The 14,117-nt window shown below is 28.5% G+C and overlaps 1 long non-coding RNA gene across 1 annotated transcript; it reads right to left on the bottom strand.

Annotated features, from left to right (window-relative positions):
- Positions 1-2,850: 2,850 nt before the first annotated feature.
- On the bottom strand, positions 2,851-4,811 carry LOC132267387 (uncharacterized). Its single transcript, XR_009469006.1, has 2 exons — positions 3,801-4,811; positions 2,851-3,587 (listed from the first exon to the last, which is right to left on the bottom strand). It is a non-coding gene; the product is annotated as an uncharacterized LOC132267387 (long non-coding RNA).
- Between the last annotated feature and the right edge of the window lie 9,306 nt (positions 4,812-14,117).

The following is a 14,117-nucleotide window of genomic DNA, read 5'->3' as shown; positions in this document are numbered from 1 at the left end:
CGTAGGACACCTCAGCAACACTACACTAGACATGCCACACTAGCGCTCGTCGTCTTGTGCCATAAAAGCGCTCATTCTATGAACAAGATCGCTCTCCCTTCATATAAGAACGTTCTCCCTGCATATACGAGCGCTCTTATAGTCCTGTCAAGATACCTTCTTTACTTCCTTTACTCATTATTTGTTTTTTTTTTTTTTCATTTTTAGTCCTGTCAAAATAGTTGATGTTGGGATATGATTGATGTAGGACACCTCAGCAGCACTACACTAGACATGCCACACGAGTGTTCGTTCTATTATCAAGACTGCTCTTCCTTCATACAAGATCGCTCTCCCTTAATATACAAGCGCTCGCCCCTGCATATTACCATTTATACGTTACTCTTTTTTTGGAGGAGGGGGGGGGGGGTTGTCACGGTCAGAAGAAATAATTTATTCAATAAAAATATTTTTTTTTTTGGTTTTCATCAAAAGAGAAAATTTATTCAATGGAGATTTTTTTTTTTTTTTTTGAATCCTCATTTTTTTTTTGTTCATGATAAAGATATAATTTCTTTAATAAATATATTTTTTGGAGTTTTTTCTTCCTTATCCAACGAGATAAAATTTTTAATGGTTATTTTTTTTTCCCGGTCCAGTCAAAAGAGGCAATTTATTCAACATAATATTTTTTTTGGTCCTGTAAAAATAAAAATTAAAAAAAAATATTGGAAAGGAGAGGAAATCTGAAAGGTTAGTTTTGTTATTTTTTTTTTTAAATAATCATTTACTTGTAATGTTAAGGTTAAAATTGCCATTTCATTTAATATTGTGATGCAATTGGATAAAAGTAGAGTAATTATAAACTTGAGTGAAATTAGTATGTACATGTGGAGTATATTTCTAAAATATACTGTATGTTATAGAAGTGGGATTCACATATGAATACCTTGGTGTGGGGTGCATTAGTGGCTTACTTTGAAAGCTTATATATATATATATATATATATATATATATATATAACTATTGCTATGGGATATACACTTGTGAAATATATCAATAAAGCAATATTGCGGTTTTGGCTTTTTTTGAGGGCAAGTGTATAAATTGTAGAGACTCATAATTAATGGGCAATGAAAAATTTAAAATGTTGCTACAAAAGGCAAATTAGCCAAACCCACAAACCTAATGCATGGTTAAATGTACGCAAAATAGAGATTGACTGTTGGAGTATGTCATTAGTTAGACAATCAGCCATAGGAGCAATGGTAGTGCTGAATCACGGTTGCCGATAAAAGGAACCATGCAGTAGCAAAACAGAGAAGACATATCTCTATAAATTCCTAGAGCTCCTGGTGTCCTTTTTTTTTTCTTAGGATAATTTCACTGACACCCCCTCATATTTGGTCAAATATCATCCTCAAATATCTTTCGAAAATAACTATCACTTACATTACAAACATTTGTCAGACCACTTTTTACATATAAAATGACATACTTATCCTTTGACTTTGGCTTGACCCACTAAATTGTTTATCTAATGATTCAAATGATAAATTTACCCTTAAGTTTGAACTTGAAAATGATGATGGCAAGTATGAAGGTAAAATCGGATCTGAATCTGCTCCAGTGCACCTCTCACTGGAGCAGGTCCATTGAGAATCTAAGGGCTGAGATTAAACCACCTCAGCCCTTTTTGCCACCTCACCATTTAATCACTTCCAACTGAGCACCCACTAAGCAATTTGGTCAACAAAGTTACTGATGCCTTTTTTTTACCAGATGTACTAATACAGCAGCCAAATATACGTATAACAATATATTATATACAAAAATATTTTATTTCATTCCTTTTTAGTAAAATTACAAATCACCATCTTACATACGAAAATATATCAGTACCATATCCAAATATATGTATAAAAATATTATATACAAAGATATTTTATTCCATTCCTTTTCAGTAAAATTACAACCAAATATACATATAACAATAAATTGTATACAAAGATATTTTATTCCATTCCATTTTAGTAAAATTATAAATAGTAAATATTGATTATGTATCGGTACAGTTAAGTGTCCAAATATAAATTTATTTGAGATTTTAAGGTTTTGAAAATAATTGACTGATTATATAGATTTTAAGGTTTTGAATTATGAAATTGAGTTGTGGAAGTTAATTTTTTTAACGTGTTATGAAAATATGTTGATACTATATGCACTTCATACATGATACATGTTTAAAAAAGTTGTGATAATAATAATTTGATCTCTCCAACTTTTGTATTGTATGTTGTTACAAAAAGTAGGTGATGAAATATGCAAATTTTCATACATATATGTTGAAAGTATTTGTGATATTATTATTAATTTAGGAATTGTGAAATTGAATTGTGAATGTTAATTTTTTTTTTTTTTTTTTTTTAACGTGTTAAGAAAATATGTTGATACTCTATGCATTTCATACATGACACATATTTAAAAAAGTTGTGATAATAATACTTTGATGTAGAAGTTGATTTTTTTTAATGTGTTAGGAAAATATGTTGATGCTATATGTAATTCATACATGATACATGTTAAATAAAAGTTGTGATAATAATAATTTGATCTCTCTAACGTTTGTATTGTATGTTGTTACAAAAAGTAAGTGATGGAATATGCAAATCTTTCTACATATATATTGAAAAAATTTGTGATTCTTATTATTAATTTAGAAATTGTGAAATTGAGTTGTGGATGATAATTTTTTTAATGTGTTAGGAAAATATGTTGATACAATATGCAATTCATATATCATACATGTTTAAATAAGTTATCAGCATAATAAATTGATCTGTATACTGTTACAAAAATTAAATCACCACTAATATAAGATAAACTTTGATATATCATTATGAATAAAGTTACAAAAAATTCAAAATAACAACCTAATACTATAATGATTGGAGCTTTAGCTCTCGCTGGACTATCAGAAATATTTTGGGGGAATCTCTCCTCTTCAGAAATTTTAGCTTATTGCCGGAATATATGGTGATTTTTCCGACTAGATCTCCTTTTGTTTGCTATGCCTCTTCGACCTTCACCAAGAGAGTTTTTTACACATAAACATAAATAGCAGAGTTTGGGGAGAGTTTCGAATCTAGAGTTTCTTTACAGAATCTCAAATTTTAGAGAGGAATTTCCTATTTGATATTTTAGGCATGGTATATATATAGTAAAGTTTTGAGGAAAGGTCAACTTTCCTTTTGGGGAGAAATTGAAAATTGAAACTCAAATAGATTTTGGAAAGATGCAATAATACGTGCATAAAGAAGATGTATAAATTACGCCAGACTGATGATCGGAGCTTCAGCTTCTCGCCGGACTAGATGATCGGAGTTTCAGCTTTTCGCCAGACTAAAATTTTTTTTGGGGGAAATCTCTCCTTCTTGGAGCTTCTTTGAACATGAAGATCATTTGCCTTCCAGAAAACGTCAGATTCCCCTCCTCGAAGCTTCTTTGAACAGGGAGATCTTTTGCTTTCCAGAAAACATCCTTATTCAGCTTCTTCTTCTCCAAAATCTTTATCTTTATATCTTGGTTGCCTTGTTTCTCGATTACACTTGATGAAGGAGTTCAATTTGGATGTTAGAGAGAGAGGAATATTTTAGAATCAGTATATATGTGGCAGTTTTGGGGGCAAACTCAATTTTCGTTTTAGGGGGAATTTCAAATAGAAATTGAAATGATGTATTATGTATAGAAAGGGTACAAGATACAGAGTATTATAAACAAGTATGTATATAAATGGTATAAGAAAAACTACAATACCTACCCATTTTACCACCTTTGCCACATCAGCCAAATGGCCCACCACTAGACACTTTGGAGTGAGATGTGAATGGAGAGGATTTTTCTCCGGTAAAACTTGGGATGAGGTTTAACATTGCATATGCAAATGATGGAGAGGTGTACTGAATTCCAGCATACCCAGATATCTGTACCAAGTAACTGTTAAAACCTAGTCATTGAATTATATATATATATATATATATATATATATATATATGTATGTATATAGATATAACAATATTTGGCAGATAATTCATTTTCAACAAACAATTTATGCTACAATTGAAAAATGGATGCAATTAAACAGACCCAATAAAACCAAGCAAGAAAAAACTAGAGAGGAGAGAGAGTGATTGGAAGACTAGCTGATCTGCATAGAATTAGAAGACAAAAAGGGAAATCAGAAATTCTATCATCTTAAGTTTTGTTAAGGGGTTGAAATTTTGGATGGATATGTATATATATATATATATATGTACCTGTGAATCAGAAACCAAACGCCCCAAACCATTACCAGAGAAGAGTAACGATTCCTCTTCCTCGGAGACACAGCAGCAGCAGCAGTGATTGGAGAGATCAAAGAGCTGAATCTCTCGTCAGCTAACAATCTTGAAAGAACCCCTCTTGAACCATTTGCCTTCTAACCCTAACATTGTCAAGTACAAGGAGGTCTACGAGGATAGAGATGCTGTTTATCTTTTGATGAAGCTCTGTCAGGGAGGAGAACTCTTCGATCGCATCGTCGACAAAGGCCATTACACCGAGAGAGCTGCTGTCACCATCCTCAAGACCTTTGTCCAGGTCGTCCAGGTAATTAATTTCTTTTTCTTTTTTTTCTTAATTACAATAATGGGTATTCAATTACATTCTTATATTTGCTTGTTATTTGAGTAAAAATTATGTATATCTAGTATGGTTTTGTTTATCAAAGTAATGCATACATATATGTATTGATTGAAGCATTAGAAAATTTGAGCTATTCAATTTGGTTTTTGGAGATAAAATTTATATATTTATATGTATGATATGATATATATATATATATATATATGTAAATATGAATATATTTGATATATCTATAATTATAAATTTGTAGTGTATTTAGGAGTATTGTAGCCTTTTATTTAATTTTTTAGGGTTAGAAAGCACTTTTAACCAAGTCAAAGGGTTTTTAGGGACAAAAGTGTCTTTTTACATATTTTTAACGAAAACTGTAACGGAAATGTGAAAATGGATCTATTTCAAAAGATGTTTGAGGATGATATTTGCTCAAACCTGAGCGCGTGTCAGTGAAATAAACATTTTTTTTTTTTTGTCCTGTCAAAATAGTTGAGGTTGGGATATGGTTGACATAGGACACCTCAGCAGCACTAAACTAGACATGCCATATGAGTGCTCGTCGTCTTGTGCCTTAGAAACATTCGTTTTATGAACAAGATCGCGCTCCTTACATATACAAGCGCCCTTATAGTCTTGTCAAAATACTTTCTTTACTTCTTTTACTCATTTTTTTTTTTTTTTTTTTTTTTTCATTTTTAGTCCTGTGGTATAACTTCCTCATCTTCAAAAAAGAGGGGAGAGGTTCGAGCCCGGGCGTGGGCAAAAAAAGTGTGTGTGTGTGTTTGCTTTACCAAAAAAAAAAATAATAAATAAAATAAAAGTTGAGGTTGGGATATGGTTGACGTAGGACACCTCAGCAACACTACACTAGACATGCCACACGAGTGCTCGTTGTCCTGTGCCTTAGAAGCGCTCGTTCTATGAACAAGATCGCTCTCCCATCATATAAAAGCGATATCCCTGCATATACGAGCGCTCTTATAGTCCTATAAAAATACATTCTTTACTTCCTTTACTCATTTTTTTTTTTTTTTTTTTTTCGTTTTTAGTCCTGTATAAATAGTTGAGGTTGGGATATGGTTGACGTAGGACACCTCAGCAGCACTATACTAGACATGCCACACGAGCGCTCGTCGTTTTGTGCGTTAGAAGCGCTTGTTCTATGAACAAGATCGCTCTCCCTGCATATATGAGCGCTCTTATAGTACTGTAAAAATACCTTCTTTACTTCCTTTACTCATATATATATATATATATATATATATATATATATATATATATATATATTCATTTTTAGTCCAGTCAAAATAGTTAAGGTTGGGATATGGTTGACGTAGGACACCTCAGCAGTAGTACACTAGACATGCCACACCAGCGCTCGTCATCCTCTGCCTTAGAAGCGCTCGTTCTATGAGCAAGATCGATCGCTCTCCCTTCATATAAGAGCGCTCTCTCCGCATATATGAGCGCTCTCCCTTGCATATACAAGCGCTCTTATAGTCCTGTCAAAACACCTTCTTTACTTCCTTTAGTCATTTTTTTTTTTTTTTTTTTTTTTTTTTTCATTTTTAGTCCTGTCAAAATAGTTGAAGTTGGGATATGGTTTGACGTAGGACACCTCAGCAGCACTACACTAGACATGCCACACGAGCGCTCATTCTATTATCAAGACCGCTCTTCCTTAATACAAGATCGCTCTCCCTAAATATACAAGCGCTCGTTCTATTATCAAGACCGCTCTTCCTTAATACAAGATCGCTCTCCCTTAATATACGATCGCTTGCCCCTGCATATTACCATTTATACATTGCTCTGTTTTTTTTGTTGGGTCACAGTCAAAAGAAATAATTTATTCAATAAAAATATATATATATTTTTTTGGTTTTCATCAAAAGAGAAAATTTATTCAATAGAGAAATTTTTTTTTTTTTTTTTTTTTTTCTTGACAGAAGATATAATTTCTTCAATAAATATATTTTTTGGGGTTTTTTTTCCCCTATCAAATGAGATAAAATTTTTAATGGTTTTTTTTTTTTTTTTTTTTTTTTTTTTTTCGGTCCTGTCAAAAGAGGCAATCTATTCAACATAATGTTTTTTTTTTTTTGGTCGTGTAAAAAATATATATATATATTATTGATAAGGATAGGAAATCTGAAAGGTTAATTGTGTCATTTAAAAAAAAAAAAATCATTTACTTGTAATGCTATGGTTAAACTTTGGAGTCTTGAAATAGTAAGTAGTCAACCCAGTAGCAAAACAGAGAAGACATATCTCTATCAACGGCTCTTAGATCACTGAGTCACCAGCCGGGGTGGCCATATTTATATAGTACACAACTCAGGGTCAGGGAGGTCCAATTCCAAAACTATCTATATATATGAGCAGCTTATGGGAAATCAAGCTTTACAGCCAACCTAATAATATAAGAAAAAGTAAGACGTGAATTTCATCAATCATAATTAGCAAATATATATATATATATATATATATATATATATATACACACACCACAAAGCACATATCCCCGTTAAAGTCTCACTTCTTGGGTAGTAATTTGCCAAGATGCATGGATGATATATAGACCTCAACGAATTCCAATAAGCAGCAGTCAACACATTCTAAGACATCCACATATATGCTTGCACAAATTACCTTCTTACCATGGTGTTGCATCATAGCAAGCACAACAGTCATCTGTGCGCAACGATTCACCAAGTTTTTTTTTTTTTTTTTTTTCGGTAATTCAAATTTATTAAAAAAATAGAGGAAAAAATACAAAGGCTACCCAAAACAGGCAAGCCCAAACACAGAACTACAATAAACAAGGGCACCAAGGCACAATCAGAAAGCCCGAACCATCCTACTTACCAGCATTGCAGAGGTAGAGGAACCAACATAGAGCAGAGCTCAAACATTACCAGTATTGTTGCCAATTAATGACCACACTATCAGCAGCCACATTCCTAGGGCTCCTGGAGTCCTTGAATATCATGGAGAGGAGGCGATTACGAATACAGTCTTCAATGAGTTTCCAAACAACATGAGGAGAAGAAAATTTTCCAGCATAGGTATGTTTGTTTCGCTCCTTCCATATGAAATATACAGAAGCAGAAAAAAACACAGTCTAGCTGTAATAGCATCCATAGATACATTGTCAATCCATCTAGCTATGAGGGTAACGCTACGCAGTAAAAACCACAAGTATGTTGAACATAGTCCCAAATATAAGAGGAGGAGAAACTGCATTTGAAAAATAGATGTTCATGAGTTTTAGCCTCACTCATACACAAAGGGCATAGGTCTGAATCACAAGTCACTTGAATTAGGATTAAAGCTATTTCGATCATGTGACAAAAGAATTCACAAAACAGAAATAACAAAATAACCGATTCACTCTCGAATGAATTTTCACAACTCAACATAATGAAAATCCCCATCAATATCAATCAACAAAAAGAAAGAAATAACAAATTAAATTACCGATTCACTCTGCAAATCACGAATAAATTTTCACGACTCAACATAATGATCCACTATTACAGTTTGAGAAGTTGATGTTATAATTCCTCTAAAATTCCCGAGTAACACTTAGAACTGAAAACAATATTCTACCTTGCTTTAGAGCACGGACCTTGTTCCGCTTCAAGTTCAACATTGAAACACTAAATAAGGAAGTAACAGTAAGAATTAATCCGTTTGGTTAAAGAAATAAAAAGTGAAGGAAAAGTGAACTGAATGAAAAGAAAAAGATTTTGTAGCATGTATTTGGTTAGCATGAAAATTTATCTAAGAAAATTGAAGAAAAATATTAGTTTGTTAGTTTCGATAGCATGAAAGTGAAAAGAAGTGATTATGCATATCAAAATTATCCTTATGAAGTAAAATGATGGATTATTAAATTCAAATATATAATTGTTTACATTCATTTTTATTCTTTATATTTAGAATAAAGCTTCATAATATTTCCTTAGGTAAAACTAATTACTTAGTTTAAGATAAAAATAAAATAAAAATAAAAATTTAGAGATGAAAAGGCAATATACTACTGTTTAGGAGAAAAATTAAATAATTCACCATATAAAATATATATATACACACACACACAGAGGATTACAATATAGAACAGACCATTAAAAAAATAAAAAATTCTCCTTAGAAGCTGATCTATTTTGAGCAATTTTATCCAAATTATCATTGATATTCTGTATATATAATTGTATAATTAGTCTTGTGAACTTACCTCATAGAAGTTGTTTTGGAGACAACTTTTTTTTGAGGGAAAATACACAATTAGGAAAACTAAATTTTTTATTAGTTTTCTCTTTCTATCTGTCCAAATTCTAAAAAAAAATTAAAAATTTTCTCTTTCCTTTCTTTTCCAATTGTTTCCACACATGAGCTTGACGTAGCGGAAAGCAATAGATTGTTCACATGAAACCGCAAAATAAGAAATAAATTATAACATTATTGATAAAAGTTTATATTTTTTCTATTGCAATATATAAAGAAAACCTAACACTAGAAGGAAACTAAAAACATAAAGAAATCCTAGAAATAAGGTTATTTTGATATTTTACAACAAGGGCATGGAGAATATTTTGAGCCTTAATAATAATTCTTAATGCATCTATAATTAATTAAAAGTAAACTTTTAAAATAGAATAAATTGTTATTTAAGACTCCTAATTCTATATTTGTGTAGTTTTCACGGATACCATTCTTATTATTTTTTTTCTTTTTTGTTTTTTTGGGTTCAATAAAATTTCTATTATACCAACCAAAATTAAAGTTGGAAAAAGAAAACATGACTCTATCACTTATTTATTTATTATTATTATGATAGAGAGAGAAATGTGCGAGTCATGAGACCCTATTACATGATGTTGTCCTCTTATCATTAGAATTCCAAATTATAGTAGAAATATGTTATTCCGCTGCATAAATCCTAAACATACATATATTTCCAAAATTCCATCGCATCCTTTTACTCCTTCATCCTTTAACTGATTTATAAATCCTCACCATCCATATCTATATCTATATCTATATCTATATTTATAATATTATTAAATGTGCAAAGGTTTTAGTATTTATTTATTAATATAAAAAAATATTTATTAATTGATTCAGTAGTTCAGTATTTATTTATTAATATAAAAAAATATTTATTAATTGATTTGAAAAAAGTTTTTATAAAAAAAGTTTCCATAAAACTCTAACACAAATTACCTAATAAAATTTCAGTTACCTATTTTATTTTATATATAACTTTAACACAAATTATCTAATAAAATTTCAGTTACCAATTTTATTTTCTATAAAATTCTATCGCATATAACCTATATATATATATATATATTAGGTCCAGCTTGTGGTGTGCATATTTTTTCTTTTCTCTTTATAATTGGTCTCGTAAGTTTTTTCTTTACTTTTTCTTTTTATAAGCATTATTATTATTATGTTATTATTATTATTTTTCTCTTTCCAATTGATGTTGATGTTTAGAAGTAGTTGATTTGTTTTATTTTATTTTCTCCTTCTAATTGATGTTTAGAAGTGGTTGATTTTTTTTTTTCCTTCATTTTTTTATTTTATTATTTTTGGTTCATTGTTAATTTATTATTATTTTGAGTCATTATTGTTTTTTTTTTTTTTTCTTTTTTAGAAGTATCATTCTTTGTTGTTCTTTTATTTTTATTTTACCCTCTGTAATTATACTTTGGATGGTTCAAAATTTGTTATTCTTAATTTGTTGGATTGAGAAGGTTGGATTCTTAAATTTTTTTCTTTACTTTTTCTTTTTAGAAGCATTATTATAATTTTTTTTCTTTTGTTTTATTTTTATTTTTCTCTTTCTAATTGATGTTTAGAAGTAGTTGATCTGTTTTATTTTATTTTTTCTCTTACTAATTGATGTTTAGAAGTGGTTGATTTGGTAAGTTTACTGATTTTTTTTCTTTCATTTTTTTATTTTTTATTTTTGGTTCATTCATAATTTATTTTTTTATGAGTCATTATTGTTATTTTTTTTCTTTACATTTTATTTTTTAGAACTATCATTATTCTTTTTTCTTTAGTTTTTATTTTTATTTTTATTTTACTCTTTATAAGTTTACATTGAATTGTAATTTTTTTCTCAATTTTTATTATTTATTTTTGGTTCATTCTTAATACATGTTTCAATGTTTTTAGGTTTTCGGTTGGACTTATTAAATGAATTTGTTGTTGAAAATTTTTTATATGTTTTTTCTTCAATTTTTATTTTTTTGTAACACAAATTTCTATAATGAAAATAAAATAATTTCTATAAAATGCTACCACAAATTACTTATTTTATTTTCAATAAAACTCTATCACATAATTCACAGCAGACAATAATATATTTAAAGAGTTTCTATAAAAACTCTCTAACACAAATTACCTATTGATTTATTTATTTATTATTGGTTTTTCATAAAAGGAAATCTATTAAAATAAAAATTATAAATATAAAAAAATATTTATTAATTGATATAAAAAGAGATTTTAAAAAAGTTTACACAAAAATCTAACACTAATTACCAATTTATCAATTTATGAGTTTTTAATAAAAGAAAATCTAATTAGACAAGAATTATTAATATAAAAAAATATTTATTAATTGATTTAAAATGAGTTTCTGTAAAACTCTAACACATATTACCTACTCATCTATTTATTATGAGTTTTTCAATAAATGGAAATCAAATTAGAAAATAATATATTAAAAGAAAATAAATTAATTTCAATAAAATTTACCACAAATTAGCTATTTTATTTTAAATAAAACTTTATCAAATATAAACTATATTTATCTATTTATTATGAGTTTTTTAATAAAAGGAAATCTAATTAGACAAGAATATATTTAAAGAAAATAAAATAATTTTTAAAAGAGTTTCTATAAAATTGTAACACAAATTACTTATTAATCTATTTTTTTGAGTTTTTTTAAAAAAAAAAAATCTAATTAGACAAGATTTATTAATATAAAAAATATTTATTAATTGATATTAAAAATAAATAATTTATCTAAAACTCTACCACAAATTATCACCTAATAAAACTCAAATATGTGTTTCAGTATTTATTTATTAATATAAAAAAATTTTAATTATTGAAAAAAAATATTACCTAATAAAATTCAAATTACCTAATTATTTCAAATTACCTAATAAAATACTTTTATAATAGAGTTTTCATAAAATTAAAATTACAAATTGCCTAACAGTAGTTATAATATAGAAAGAGATTTTTCTTTTATTTTCTTTTTGTAATATAATTATTTAATTATTAAAAATCTCTTTCTATATTTTGCCTAACAGTAGTTAAATTAACTATTTTATTTTCTTTTTGTGTTTCAGTATTTATTTATTAATATATAAAATATTTATTAATTGATATAAAATTAATTAAAATAAAATTGTTTCTATAAATAAAATGAATTAAAATAAAAGATTTCAAATCTTTATTAAAACAACTAAAAAATAGGTAATAGTTTAATAAAATAATTTACCAAATAATAAAATATGTTACAAAACTTTGATCACGTGCACCGCACGTGCCTTTTCCTACTATATATATATATATATATATATATAGCATAGTTTCATAACAACTATAGAAGGAGATTTTGAGAAGAAAAAGATATACAGTAATTTTCCATGTTAACGTCAGACTTTCATAAAATTAGAAAATTTGATTTTGACTCCATTTTTTTATCCTTTAACCATCAAAATTCCATTTTTATAGAATTATCCTTATCTTCTTATTCTCAAAATACCCTTCTATAGTTATTATGAAATTATGCTATTACCCCTCTCATATCTAGAGAGATAAACCCTCAAACCTCTCAAACTTTCCTTCTTTGGAAGCTTCTTAAACTCCCCAAACACACTATCAATATCACCGAAAAAGAGGCAGAGCCAGGATGGCCATACGCCCAAGCCCTCGCTGACGTCGCCAAGTCTATCCAAACCCTAGAAATTAAGAGCTATTTGCTACTCTTTTTTTTTTTTTTTAAAAAAAAAAAAAAGAGTAGATATTTCCTAATTTGATATTGTAAACATTCAAGAAAAATGGAAAGAGGCCTAGTTCTCATTTGTGAATATTCCAGTTTTTATGGTGTGACTTGGATTTCACAAACCCACTTGAAGATTTCTTGTGAATCCACAACTTGCATCAAACTTTTGTATTGCCGACCCATGGATCGACCATTATAGAGGATTGTGTTGGTTTTTTCATGATGTTTAGTGTTGGGTTTTTGAATCTTCGCTTGGATCTTGATTCTTCTTTTGTTTGATATGGATTTTGGGTTTAAATCGAGTTTAGAGGAAAAGATGTTTTGGAGGGAACGTGGGAGGGAAAATAAAGATTTTGTGTTGTGTTTTTTTTTTTTAAATGAGTTTGCTGGTAAGGTGGGTGAAAGAGAGAAATGGCAGATAGGATTCTTGGTTGTTGGGAAAGAAGGGTTGTCGTAGATATAGATGGGTTTCTCTCTCTAGATATGAGAGAAGGGTGTTTTGGAAATTAAAAAAATGATATACAATAAATTTTCATGTCCACGTCAGTCTTTTATAAAATTTCATTAATTTGGAAATTTTAATTTTGACTTTATTTTTTTTGTCCTTTGACCCCCAAAACTTAATTTGTATGGAATTATCCCAAAAGATAATGTACAGTAATTTTCCATATTTACGTCATACTTTCATAAAATTCCATTAATTTAGAAAATTTGATTTTGGCTCTATTATTTTGTCCTTTACCCTAAAAACTCCATTTTTATAGAATTATCCCTATATATATATATATATATATATATAGTGGTGTTCAATTGCTCCCTGAAAGCATAGAGTAGTATATTCACTTTTAATCTTGACCTTAAAATAGTATACTCACTTTTAATCTTGACCTTAGAATCTAATCCTACCGTAATTCATTAGTCAACGTTTGGTTTTTATATTTAAGACAATTGCTTCTTTTTTGAGATAACAATTCTATATTATTAATAGGAAATGACAAAACTGTACAAGTTTTTAATGGAAACAAATTAAATCAAAATTGGTTAGGATTATCTTTTATACGAATTCCTTCCTATCCGAATTCTCAAACCATACCAATTAAAAAAAAAAAAAATTAGGGTTTAGGGTTTTAGGTTTTAGGATTTAGGGTTTAGGGTTTTAGGGTTTAGGGGTTTAGGGTTTTAGGGTTTTAAGGTTTAGGATTTAGGGTTTAATGGAAACAAATTAAATCAAAATTGGTTATGATTTTTTTTTATATCTTTTATACGAATTCCTTCTTATCTGAATTCTCAAACCATATCTTTTAATTTGTTTTATATCTTTTATACGATTTCCTTCTTATCTGAATTCTCAAACCATATCTTTTAATTTGTTTTAAATATTTCCAATTTGGTTTTAATTTGATTTAATTTGTTTCCATT

Source organism: Cornus florida, unplaced genomic scaffold, assembly GCF_030987335.1.
Source record: "Cornus florida cultivar Cherokee Brave unplaced genomic scaffold, ASM3098733v1 CherokeeBrave_3.0.0_Hap2_Chr07, whole genome shotgun sequence".
Lineage (NCBI taxonomy): Eukaryota > Viridiplantae > Streptophyta > Magnoliopsida > Cornales > Cornaceae > Cornus > Cornus florida.
Note: the sequence above shows the minus strand (reverse complement) of the source record. Positions and strands in the feature narration are given on the sequence as shown.